The 14,292-nt window shown below is 32.9% G+C and overlaps 1 protein-coding gene across 1 annotated transcript in view; it reads right to left on the reverse strand.

Moving 5' to 3' along the window:
• The window catches only part of LOC131856996 (alpha-humulene synthase-like), a 78,328-nt gene that overhangs the window by 23,361 nt on the left and 40,675 nt on the right, over positions 1–14,292 (reverse strand). The window lies entirely within an intron of this gene.

The following is a 14,292-nucleotide window of genomic DNA, read 5'->3' on the forward strand; positions in this document are numbered from 1 at the left end:
TGAATAGCCTTTCCAGATCCTTGATCGGTTTGTGATCTGCATTGATTAGATAGGTACCACAATCTTCCACAAACATAGCATCTCACATTCATTCTGCAATTTTCTGAATTATGACCAACTTTGTTGTATTTGGAACATTGACCGGTGGGTGGTTCATTCTGATAATTTCTAGATCTACACTAATTTTATTTATGACCAAACTTATTGCAATTGAAATATTTCCCATTAAATTTGTAAGCATTAGGTTGTCTTACTGATTTGTTTTGATCTTGATTATTTGTAGTACCGGAACTTTCTCCAACTTCAAATCCAAGTCCATTTGTATCTCCATTAGGCTTCTAACTTTTCACCATGTCATCAAGCTTTTCTGAACTTTTCTTGAATTTATTTTTGTTCTCATTTGTAGTGATCAACTCATTTTCCAAAATTCCAACTTGTCTCACAAGTTCATCCTTATCATTTTGCATGTGAATCAGAACTGTCTTTAGCATATCATTTTCATGACTAAGTCTCAAATTTTCATTTCCAGCATCATTAAGTCTCCTAGAAAAGTCTTCTTCATTCTTAATTATGTCTTCAATGTCCTTGCATAACCTCATAGTCATATATTGTATTTCATTTCTCATGTTATTTTTCTCTTGTCTCAGCTTATCTGCAATATCCCTAAGAGTTTCCTTTTCATCATCATCATTCTGCATTTTCTCATGAAGTTCTTTTCTTTTACTTTGTTCTATAGCAAATTTCTCCTGAAGTCCTTTTATGAATTCCTGTGCAGTCCTCAGATCATCTTCAAGTTTGATATTCTTCAACTTTTTTGCCTCATAATCTTCAAGAGCTCCTTCCAACTATTTTATCAAATTCTCCATCTGTACTAGTGTCAAGATCTTCCTCGAGCTGTTAGGATTTTGTAAAAAGAGGACCAAGCTCTGATACCAATTGTTAGATTCAATGAAAGTCCCAAAGACACTGAGAGGGGGGGGTGAATCAGTGTCTAACTAGTTAGAAGAATATTTTAACTTATTTGAAACTTTGCAACTTAAAACAGTGTACCGGTAAATAAGAATTATTACAATAAACAGAAATAATAGACACACCATAGAAAGCACACCATAACACAAGATATTTAACAAGGAAACCCAGTGTGGGAAAAACCTCGGTGGGATTTGTGACCCACAATATTTACTCACTGGCCAATGAATAAATATTACTTACAATAGGGGCCTGCACATGCAAGGAGGCCAACTGCCTAGAGCTCACTGCTCAATAAAGAGTCACACTGACTACAAAATGGATTATAAAAATCCAATACAATGTATTGCTTCAAAACAACATCTCTCATGCTAGGTTCAGTACCGGTTTATGCTCAGTCAATAACCAAAACCTTCTCTACCAACTATATCACCTTATACAAGATTATACATCATGTCTTCCTTTTTTGTATCTATTTTTTTTCCTCTACAAAATGACCTATAAGATCTCATACATATATGTCTATTACAATGTACCATGTTGGCTTATAAAAGATAATTAGATTAAAATACAAAAAACAAAAGTTTATTCCATGTCGGCCTGAGTGTCGGTAGCATTGTTGTTGATGTCGATGAAGTGCCTGCTAGTGCCGGTGTCTATCAGTGTATGTAGAAATCTATTGCCGGTGTCGGTATATGTTGGTGGGTTGCCAAAATGGTTGCCAGTGGGTTGCTAGTTGGTCACCATCAATGACAACATCAACTATTCTCATAAGAGTGTAGAATGTCGACAACATATACACAACAAGTATATCAAACTATCAATCTATGTCTAGACATGTATAATCACTATAAGTTATTTAAACTATTCATTCAATCATATTTGCATTCAATTACCTTTCCCTTGTCTCCAACTACACTACCATATCCTAAATCACATAGCCCCACACTCGTGCTACTTGTGCCCTACAAGAGTAAACTAAAATATACATGCAAGTTACTACATAATCTAATTAATACCAATATAAATGATGAGCATGTGTGTACAATAAAATACAAACGACTAGGTGCAATAATTTATATACCGTCAAGCTATCAAGGCTAATGAAATGGCCATCAAGGTGCCCTCCTAGATCTATGTCAACTCCTCCTTGGTCATCAACTATTAAATAGACCATGTAAATAAAAATTAGTACTTAATATTATCTAGATTATTAATATTTAGTTAAAATATAGAATGAACTGTGAAAATACAAGTCTTACCACTACATCATCAATGTATGATGAAGGTGCCTCCTAACCTCTAGCATGCGAGGACTCCCCAAGGTATCCTCCATTATTTTTCATAACATCTAGTGCATCGTTCATCTCATGCACCTCATAATCTGCATTATCTGCAGGAGGATCAACAGGTTGTCCAAGTGGTCCCAAGCATACGTGCCCACACATGACACAACTATGGGGCACGCAAATGTGTGGAGCTGAGGAGGCCATGTCAGCGCCACCAGATGCATCGCTACCATCAAAAGTAGGTTGAGCTACTGACCCAGCCTGAGAAACCAAAAGGCTACTCAAAGAGTGAATAGCCAATATGGTATGTGATGTTGACTCACAAATGATATCTGGATGTTGCACTGGAGGTGGGGGATCAACAGGAGGAGGGGGACATATGGGCCCTGGACTACTTTGATTGCCCCAAGTCTATTTTGGGGCATAACTAAACCCACACCCTCGAAAGGTTGGATGTCAAAGTAGTTCACATGTTTTACTAAAACAAACTCAGCATACAATTGTTTTATGAAGTAGAATGGAACATCAAGACTGTTGTTGGGTGGTTTGTCAAAAACCATCCACCAATGATCCTAAATTTTTTTCATAATACCATCATTTATGCACCATTTAATAGATTTTTTTGTTTTTTGGGGGGTCTATGGGTTGACCAGTGTGGGGATTCATAAACAATGCAGTGATAGCAGATTTGGATATCTCGAGATCCTTGATCCCCTTATAGGACAAGCCATTCACATCTTGTTCCCTCATAGAATCTCACCACAAAATAGTGGCATTGTGTTCCTCAGTGATGGTTTCCATACTCTTTATGATCAACATGAGGGGATCAAACATTGGGTTCAAGCGAGGGATCCTACGATAGACATCTACAATCCCCCTCAATTGGTTCAAATTTTATGCAATTAAATCCTGAATTGAGGGGAGGTTTGGCATGTAGGTCCCAGGGACAATTAAGAGGTGGGGGTGAATCAGTTGTCTAATAAATTCAAACCAAAATCTTATTAACCAAGTTAATGCTTAGTACCGGTAAGACAGTTAAGTATGTCGGTAAACAGTGTTAACAGAAAATTGCTATACCAGTAAGAATTAATGCATGAAACATAAACATAAAGTCATCCACAACACATGACACAAATATTTGTACGTGGAAACCCTGTAAGGGGAAAAACCATGGTGGGAAACCTTACCCACAATTAGATGATACTACTGCAGATAGTAAGTGTACAAGAGGGGTCTGCACATGCAGAAAGGCCAACAGCCTAGACCTCACTGCTCAATCATAGATGGGAGTCACACTGACTACAGTTGGATGGTTAAATCCAATGAGAATGTATTGCACAAAATAGCATCTTCATATGCTGGATTCAGTACCGGTGTAATGCTGATATGCTTTTGCAAAAACCTAACTTCATCTTCAAATGATGTCTTCATGTATATCTCTGCTTGATCTCGCATATACTCTTCCTTAAATCTTTTTCGCATTCCACATTTGATCTTACAAATAAGATCTTACATTTATACAATACCCTAAGACCAATTTTAGTAGGTCGGCTCTACAAGATATTACAATAAAACATTTTACAAATAATACAATATCCAATGCAATAACCGATTAAACATGTTGGCTTAATGCTTTTATAACAATAATAAATCATCTCCATAGCATGCCATGCTGATTTGGAAAAGATAAACCTGCTGGTGTAACCCTAGATAACCTGGACTTATTTGCCATTAAAAGAAAATATGCAAATAAGAATATACCAATGATATTACTTCAAGGAAAAGTGTCCACATGATGTCTTTGACATTACCAAGTGTCTTCCATGTCATTGCAGGTACCGGTGAACATTATATCCTGTCGGTTAACCATATACCGGTGATTGTTTGAACAGTTTACTGATTGCCGGTGAATGTTGCTGGATCTCCAAAGTAGGTGTATTTAGCAGGTGTTGACATCAATGACAAAACCATACCAAAATACCAACAATCTCCCCCTTTGGCATTGATGGCAACACAAGATAGAAAAACCATCAAAGTGCCAAAATAGAAATGCCAAGTACAAAAACCAATTCTCCCCCTGGGAGTAATATGTGTTTATACAAAGATTTATTTACAATACCAATCTCTCCTCAAAAAGATAATGCATTTTTCATATATTTTTCCTTAATGTTTTTCCATATATCTCTCCCCCTTTGACATCAAATGCCAAAGTCACAAAAAGGTCAAGTTCATACAAAATACCAACCAATTCAATATACCAACTACTCCCCCTGGGAAGTAGCTTCCTCATCAAATACCGGAATAAAAGATTTGTCCATTTAATTCTGCCAGTTGATGACAATCATCAACTATCTAAGTCTCTACCGGTGGAGGTAAGACTCCGAGCTGATCTCTGAGATACTCAAAAGTTTCCTTAGGCAAAGGTTTTGTAAAAATATCTACAAGTTGTTCTTTAGTATTCACATAAACCAGTTTTATTTCCTTTTCTTCAACTTTTTTCCTTAGAAAATTTAGTTTGATAGAAACATGTTTTTTTTTAGAATGTAATACTGGATTCTTAGATATATCAATTGCTATAGTGTTATCACAATATATAGTAATAGGTTCCTTGCATTTTACCTTTATGTCTTTCAACATTTGCTTAAGCCAAAGTACCTGTGTGCAGTTTGTTGCTACTGCAACATATTCTGATTCTGTTGTTGATAAAGATGTATAACTCTATTTCTCACTTAACCAAGAAACTAATCTCTTTCCAAGAAAGAATGCTCCTCCAGTGGTGCTCTTTGTATCATCCACAGCTCTTGCCCAATTTGCATCTGTGTATGCATATAGATCAAAAATTTCATCTTTAGGATACCATAATCCAAGATTTGCTATGCCTTGTAAGTACCATAAAATCCTTTTTATTACTAATTCATGATTTTCCTTGGGATTACTCTGAAATCTAGAAACTATACATACTGCATTCATAATATCAGGTCTGGTTTGTGTCAAATATAGTAAACCTCCTATCATAGATTTTTATCTAGTTGGATTAACAGGTGTAGATTCATCCCTTTGAGATAATTTGTCATTTGTAGTCATAGGTGTGCTTACCAGTTTAGAGTTCTCCATCCCAAATTTCTTGAGTAGTTCTTTCAAGTACTTAGATTGACTCAAAAATATTCCTTTATTAGTCTGTAAAATCTACAATCCTAAAAAGAATTTTATTTCTCCAATCATAGACATTTCAAATTCATGCTGCATTTTATGAGAAAATTCTTTGCATAATCCATCTTCTCCTCCAAAGATTATATCATCAACAAATACTTCCATAATCAAAATGTCATCATTAGTTACTTTGTAATATAAATTGCTATCTGCATTTTCTTTAGTAAAACCAATTTTTAAAAGATACTTATCCAATCTTGCATACCAGGCTCTTGGAGCTTGTTTTAGTCCATACAAAGCTTTTCTTAATCTGCAAACCATATCATTGTTATCTGTCAAAGAAAATCCATTAGGTTGTTCAATATAGACTTCCTCTTCAAGATCTCCATTCAAAAATGCACATTTAATATCCATTTGATAAACTTTGTAATCCTTGTGAGCTGCAAAGGCCAAGAATAATCTAACTGCCTCAATTCTGGCTACCGGTGTAAAGGTTTCATTGTAATCAACTCCTTTCTGAGAATATCCCTTACACACTAGTCTTGCTTTATTCCTGACAACCTTACCATCTTCATTGAGTTTGTTTCTAAATACCCATTTGGTTCCAATTATATTTTTATTTTTAGGTCGGGGAACTAATGTCCAAGTATTATTTTTCTCAATTTGTCCTAATTCTTCTTCCATAGCTTTAATCCAAAATTTATCTTCACATGCCTCATTGATAGATAATGGTTCAATTTGAGAAATAAGACATACCTCTTCATTTGCCAATCTTCCTCTTGTCATGACTCCTTTAAATTTGCTTCCAATTATCTAATCTTCAAAATGATTCAGTCTTACATACCGAGGTGTCTTAGTCTATTGTTGTTCTTCAATTACTGTGTTATCCTCTGATGATACCGGAGTAACTGGATCATCATTCTGTACCGGTGGATTTACTGTTGGTTCATTTGTCATAATTTTTGTTACCAGTTCAGAGTCTATATACCTTGAAGTTCCTTTGAATTGTTCATCAATCTTTACATTTGTACTCTCAACAATTTTCTGTAATCTTTTATTAAAGCATCTATAAGCTTTACTCTTAGATGAATAACCAAGAAATATTCCTTAATCACTTCTAGGATCAAACTTGCCAATATACTCATCTCTTCTAATATAACATTTACTTCCAAAAATTCTGAAATACTTAAGAGTAGGAGTATTACCAAACCATAGTTCATGAGGGGTCTTACCGGTTTCACCTTTGATGTGAACTTTGTTGAATGTATAGATAGCAGTGCTTACTGCCTCTCTCCAGTACACATGTGATAGATTTGCTTCTGATAGCATACTTCTAGTTGCATCCAAAATAGTTATGTTCTTCCTTTCAACAACTCCATTTTGTTGTGGTGTCTGAGGTGCTGATAACTGTCTTTTGATTCCATTTACTTCATAGAATGTATTAAAATCTTTGGATGTGAATTCTCCTCCTTGATCTGATCTTAAACATTTAATTTTCTTACCGGTTTCATTTTCAACCATTGCTTTGAATAGCTTGAACTTCCCAAGTGCTTATGATTTTTCTCTGAGAAAAGTAACCCAACACATTCTAGAATAATCATCAATAATTAGCATGAAATATCTATCACCTTGTAAGCTTTTAGTTCTAACCGGACCACATAAATCAGTGTGAATTAAATCAAGAGCATTGTTGGATTTTTCTGGAATACTTTTGAAACTAGTTCTAACTTGTTTTCCAAATTGACATTCCTTGCAAATTGTATTATGAGGTTTCATAATTTTAGGTAGATCTCTAACTACCTTAGAAGTACTGATTTTTACCATGCAATCAAAATTTACATGACATAGTCTTTTATGCCATAGCCAACTTTCATCTATATGTGCAATTAAGCATGCCTTTTCACTGTTATTCAAATGAAAGATATTACCTCTAGTCTGATTACCGGTTGCAATTTCCAAACCAGTTCTATTCATGATTTTGCATTTTCCATTTTTAAATTGTAATTGAAAACCTTTCTCAACTAATTGACCAACACTTAAAAGATTATGTTTTAATCCTTCAGCATAGAAAACATTGTCAGTGTTATGTTTACCATCAAGAGATATTGAACCCTTACCTTTGATTGAACAGGCTTTGTCATCTCTGAATCTTACTAAACCTCCATTGTATTCTTGAAAGTTCAATAATTTGCCTTTGTCTCCAGTCATGTGATGTGAGCATCCTGAGTCAATAATCCATTCATCCTTTGATTCAACTTTAGCTGCTAGGGCTTGTTCTACCAGTGGAGCAATAGGTACCGGTTGATCTTCTGTTATAGCAACAAAGACCCATCTGTCGTCTGTTGGCTCCTCATCAGAATCATCAGTCACACCTTCATTAGCAATGTAACAAGATTTATCTTTGTTTTTCTTAAATCTGTATCTCTGATATTTAGGATTAGGTTTGTATGTCCTTCTAGCTTCTTCTCTTAGTCTAGCATGTCTATCAGGGCATCTTGAAGCCATATGACCAATCTTATTGTAGTTGAAACATTTAAAGGGTGCTTTACCTTCATACTTACTTCCAATTGGACCTTTTGGCATTTTTCTTGCAAATACTGCTTCAAGTTCTTCAAGCTCTTCATTCTCCTTCCTGGTTTCTTCAAGTTCTCTTGCATAAAAGGCTCTCCAGTCTGATTTGTCAAAAGATGGAGTAGATGATGTTGATGCTTTGAAGGCCAAATCAGTTTTTATAGTAGCAACAAGACCAAATTCTTCAATTTCAAAAGCTGAAAGTTTTCCAATCAATGTATCCCTAGTGACTGATGTATTAGGCATTGTTCTCAACTCATTAATAGCAGTAACCTTCATTTTATATGCCGGTGGCAAACCTCTTAAGATTTTTGAAACAATCTCATCTTCACTCAAGGTTCCTCCACAACATTTGATACCTAAAACAATTTCATTTACTCTTTCCATAAAAGCAGAAATTCTTTCATCTTCTTCCATTTTTAGATGTTCATACTTGACTCGAAAGCTTTCAAGTTTTACAATTTTGACTATGGAATCCCCTTCATTCAGTGTTTCCAAATGATCCCAAATAGCTTTTGTAGCAGATCTATCTGATAATCCCATGATTTGTTGATCTGATAATGCGCTCAGAAGTGCTTCTCTTGCTTTGCAATCATTTTCTTCATCTTTAGCTAAAGTAATAGGAGCAGGCTGACTAGCTATAGCAGCAGTATAACCATTCTTAGTAACTTCCCAGATGTCTTTACCAATGCAATTTAGATGTGTCTCCATTCTGATTTTCCATATTCCATAGTTGGTTCCATCAAGTTTAGGACTATCCTTTCTGAAATAATTAGTAGACATTAGATCTCCTCAAGTTGTTAAACTTCCACAAAAAAGAGGACTAGGCTCTGATACCAATTGTAGGTCCCTGGGGACAACTGAGAGGGGGGGGGGGGGGGGGTGAATCAGTTGTCTAATAAATTCAAACCAAAATCTTATTAACCAACTTAATGCTTAGTACCGGTAAGACCGTTAAGTATGTCGGTAAACAGTGTTAACAGAAATTGCTATACCAGTAAGAATTAATGCATGAAACATAAACATAAAGTCATCCACAACACATGACACAAATATTTGTATGTGGAAACCTTGTAAGGGGAAAAACCATGGTGGGAAACCTTACCCACAATCAGATGATACTACTATAGATAGTAAGTGTACAAGAGGGGTCTGCACATGTAGAAAGGCCAACAGCCTAGACCTCACTGCTCAATCATAGATGGGAGTCACACTGACTACAGTTGGATGGTTAAATCCAATGAGAATGTACTGCACAAAATAGCATCTTCATATGCTGGATTCAATACCAATGTAATGCTAATATGCTTTTGCAAAAACCTAACTTCACCTTCAAATGATGTCTTCGTGTATATCTCTGCTTGATCTCGCATATACCCTTCCTTAAATCTTTTTCGCATTCCACATTTGATCTTACAAATAAGATCTTAAATTTATACCATACCCTAAGACCAATTTTAGTAGGTCGGCTCTACAAGATATTACAATAAAACATTTTACAAATAATACAATATCTGATGCAATAACCGATTGAACATGTCGGCTTAATGCTTTTATAACAATAATAAATCATCTCCATAGCGTGCCATGCTGATCTGGAAAAGATAAACATGCCGGTGTAACCCTAGATAACCTAGACCTATTTGTCGGTAAAAGCAAATATGCAAATAAGAATGTACCAATGATATTACTTCAAGGAAAAGTGTCCACATGATGTCTTCGACATTACCAAGTGTCTTCCAAGTCATTGCAGGTACCGGTGAACATTATATCCTGCCGGTTAACCATATACCGGTGATTGTTTGAACAGTTTACTGATTGTCGGTGAATGTTGCTGGATCTCCAAAGTAGGTGTATTTAGCAGGTGTTGACATCAATGACAAAACCATACCAAAATACCAACATGGCAAAGGAGGGTTTGGTTGTTGCGGTTGTAGTTGACCAATGTTTTCACTATTATCCCCCATTTTTAACTTAATTGAATGTAAACAATTGAATTTAGTTAACAAATTTGAACAATTTTGTATTTGATTTAAAAAAACCTAGTTTTCATGAAAAAAACACCACATTTTCAATGAAAAAACAAATAAACTTTAAAAAAATACAAAAATTGAATGAAAATGATTAAAAACCACAAAAATCCTACCTTTAAATGTATTTTTTAGGAAATTTGGGTCAAAACAACTGGATATCGGATTCCCAAAAATCGTGCAGCCTATGGGTTAAAAATAACTCATGGGTTGTCGCAGTTCAATTATATTATCTCAGAAAATCGGATATCCGATTTTTGTACTTCAATTATTTTAAAATAACATTATTATATAATGTGTATTATATAATAATATAATAATATAATAATATATTATTATATTATATATTATATTATTATATATTATATATTATATAATATTATATTATGTATTATGTATTATATAATATATAATATAATATAATAATATATAATATAATATAATAATATATTATATATTATATAATATGTAATATATAATATATTATTATATTATATTATATATTATATAATTTATTTTTTAATTTAAAATTACCTAAAAAAAATCGGATATCCGATTTTATCCGATATCCGATTTGCTTAGGTGTTTACCATGCCAAGGTGTACTGACACCCAGGCCAAGCAAAAAGTCAACACGGATTTTTCGTGTTTTTAGGCGAGTGGAGAAGGTTATTTTTTTCACATCGCCACTTTTTGGCCCCCCATGATCCTGCACTAACCCACCTAACAAGGCCTCTTTTCTAGAACCCATCTTTGCATCCTTGCATTTGTTTATTCCTCCAAGTAAGTTGTACTTGAGGGGGGTGTTGTAAACAAGGTACATATTACTTAATTGGTTCCCATCTATGTCATATTCGCACTTAATTAAGTTTCGGATTATTTACTTTTTGAGTCTCATCTCACATGGTTGTTGCATTTGTCATAATCCTCTTTTGTCCTATATTTCACCTCACTTATATAAGCAAGTTCTCCCTTGTACAATATGTATCTTATCCTATTTCATTATATAATGTTGCATTTATTTGTTTCTACTCTCTTATAGAAGGTTAAATCTACTTTTGTAGGTGATCATGGTTTCTTGAATGCGTTGTATGACTATTACACTTAATTTTTATTTTTTTGTGGGGCGAAATGGGAGTGAAGAGAGGTGGGGAGTTTTCCTTGTATTTTTATTACCTCTAGTGAGGTGATATTTGTATGGTTGGTGTTTTCTTAGATCCTTTATATTGTTTATTCCTTGAACTATATTTGTGATGTTTGTTGAGCCTAATTTATATATGTATTGAGATGTCTTCTCATAATGAAATGCCCAAGCCTTCATCCTCAAGTCCACTTAATATTAATTCAATTTCTAATATTAATTATTTTTAAAATTTGAATTAAATTGATAATATAAAATATATATGAAACTCTTGTAACAATGAAAATAAAATATTAATAGTTTAATATCCATATATGAAATGGTATTATGGAACAATTAAAAGATATCAATAATATCACTTAAGTAGTACATAACATAGAAAAATATGAATAAAAAAAGATAATTTCCAAATCACAAAACTCATCCTTTATCTCAAAAGATGATTAACACTTCATTTAGGTTCTACTTCTATTAAATATCCATTCTTTAAGACTATTATGAAAGTTGAACTTAAGGTCTTATCATTGCTCACACTTTTCCACCTGTACCACATATAAAGTAAAAAAAATAAAAATAACAAGTAATAGAATGTGCATATTATAAAGAAAATTAAATATTTTTTATTTAAATTTCACAAGAGATTATTGAAATGTAATATTTAAATAAAATGATTTTAAAATTATTTAACTATATTTGGTACATAAATGATAAAGGAAAATGGTTGTTTCTAATTTTGTAAGATTCACTCCAAGACATGTTCTTAAACCTCCTCCAAAACTAGCAAAACAATAAGGTTTTGGCATTTCCTGTATAAATTATAGGTTTACTAAAATAGTATCCAATTTTACAATATAATCTCTTTATTTGTTAATTAATGTCTATACTAACTTATATTATATGTTGATATACATTAAACAACTAATAATTGGAGAAATTACTCATTAAATCATTAATTTTCCTATAAATTTTAAGGTATATCTCCCTCTTATGATATAATTAAATTTTGGGTTGTTCTTTTTGTTGAATATTCTAGAACAACTAAGAAGGGGGATGAATCAGTTGTATATTAAAAATGTATTACTTTTCCCATAGAAACAAATCTGATACAAATTAACTTTAAAACCATAAGAAAATATGAACATGAATGAACACACACATGAAACACCATATATGATGTGGAAAACCTAAGAAGGGAAAAACCACGGAGAATATGAGTTCTCAATAAAAACACCTATTAGGGTAACACCAGTTAAGGTGATATTTACAAAGACGGCTCACTACCAGAATGCTCACTGGAGGTGGGCTCATTGCTGAGAGGAAGAAAAAAAGAATCCACCACAAGAGCACAACTTCCACACTGTTGTAATGTTGGAAGAAACCTTGGGCTCATTTCCATTGGTACTAAATAGCATCAGCACAACCATACTGATCAATCACTTCACAATCACAAATATAGATCTTCCTTTTACAATCAACTTCTTTCAATATTATTTTGTCTTATTTTCTTGCTAATTCATTACAATCATCTTTATATATACCAATCTCCAAAATAGATTTTCCAAGTTGGCCAAGGAGATAATAAAACACAATTCAAAAATAGGTCTTTACCAAGCATTTTCATGGTGGAAATGAATGAGAAGTGGACCACACCACAATGAAACAACATGTTAGCCAAACCTCGTAGCATCAGGGGTTAATAAGACCCAAAAAGAACATAGCCAAAAACACATTTATGGAGCAAATCAACACATGTCGACTCAGAATAACAAGGAGACATGCATGATCATAAAAAATCCAAAAATACAATCAGAAATATGGAAATGCAAAGCAATTCTTAATTCTACAAACTCTGTCAAACAATCATCATCATCACTGCGTAGACTTTCAGAGCACAACTTCTAGACTACCAAAACATGAGAGTAGAATCTCAAGACAATATCCATCAAAATGTCAACACATCATGAGTATATCTACAACATATCAACAATGCATAATACAAACCAATTAATGAAACACAAAATCAGTACATTGACATCATTGACAACCATATAGAAACATCAAGCAACTTTACATTTGCAACACTTTTTAACAAAAAGTGGGAATGCTAGGAAAACATTTTTCATCACTATGAAACAAATGTTGATTTAGAAAGACATTCAAGTTGGTAACATAAAGGATATCACGACAAAATATAAACTAAAATTTTTTATGATTATGAAAAGAAGTGGGATCAGATAATAGTTATGAAAGAAGAATACAACATATATGACACATCACAAAGAACATTTCATCAACCTTGCATAAACTCACAGATTGATTATAGAAATTAGATGCTTTACATTCATATTCATATTCCAAAACATAAAACTATCTTAGATCATCCTAAGATAACTAAAAACAAAAAATATCTCCCAAACATTAATTGAGTCTCACTTATCTATCAAAAAAATAAACAATTGTATAAACCATGAATTTAGTAATTTTATACAAAAAATAAATATAAGATTCCCTATATTCAATCAAATTTTTACTACTATTTATATTAAATTTATATATTATATATAATAAAGTTATATAATCTAAAACCTATCTCAAGATAGATATGCAAATGTATCAAAAGGTGAAGAGATAAACTAGTCTAAATGTAGTAAAAATGAAAGCCAACCTCAATCAACATAGAGATAGAATGTAATATTAAAGAAAATCTATCTAAATCATTAAACTATTCAAATGCAATAACAATGTAAATAAATTTCTACATTGAATGTAAAACAACTTAACTAAACACGTGCATCAATTATGATAACAATCAAAATATTGTAAGAAAAGAAAATACACACACAGTACAGGAGCATATAAAGTTTATTATGAATGTAGTTAGGAAGAATATAACTTGTGACTTTAAAAGTTTTGTAATGAAACGAATTTCACAAAAGAGGAATATAATATAAAATATTTTGCAAGTACTTTCAATAATTCCTAAGAATAACAAGCTACTTTGTGGGAGAAAACCTTAAAATATATTGAAAGAGAACACAATTCACAATCTGGTGTTCAAATAATATTCATTATCTTTTATGCGTACCTTACTTATACCTTGAATATCACAAAGGTTGACTTATATACCATAATCTAAACTGGAT

Source organism: Cryptomeria japonica, chromosome 7, assembly GCF_030272615.1.
Source record: "Cryptomeria japonica chromosome 7, Sugi_1.0, whole genome shotgun sequence".
Classification (NCBI taxonomy): domain Eukaryota; kingdom Viridiplantae; phylum Streptophyta; class Pinopsida; order Cupressales; family Cupressaceae; genus Cryptomeria; species Cryptomeria japonica.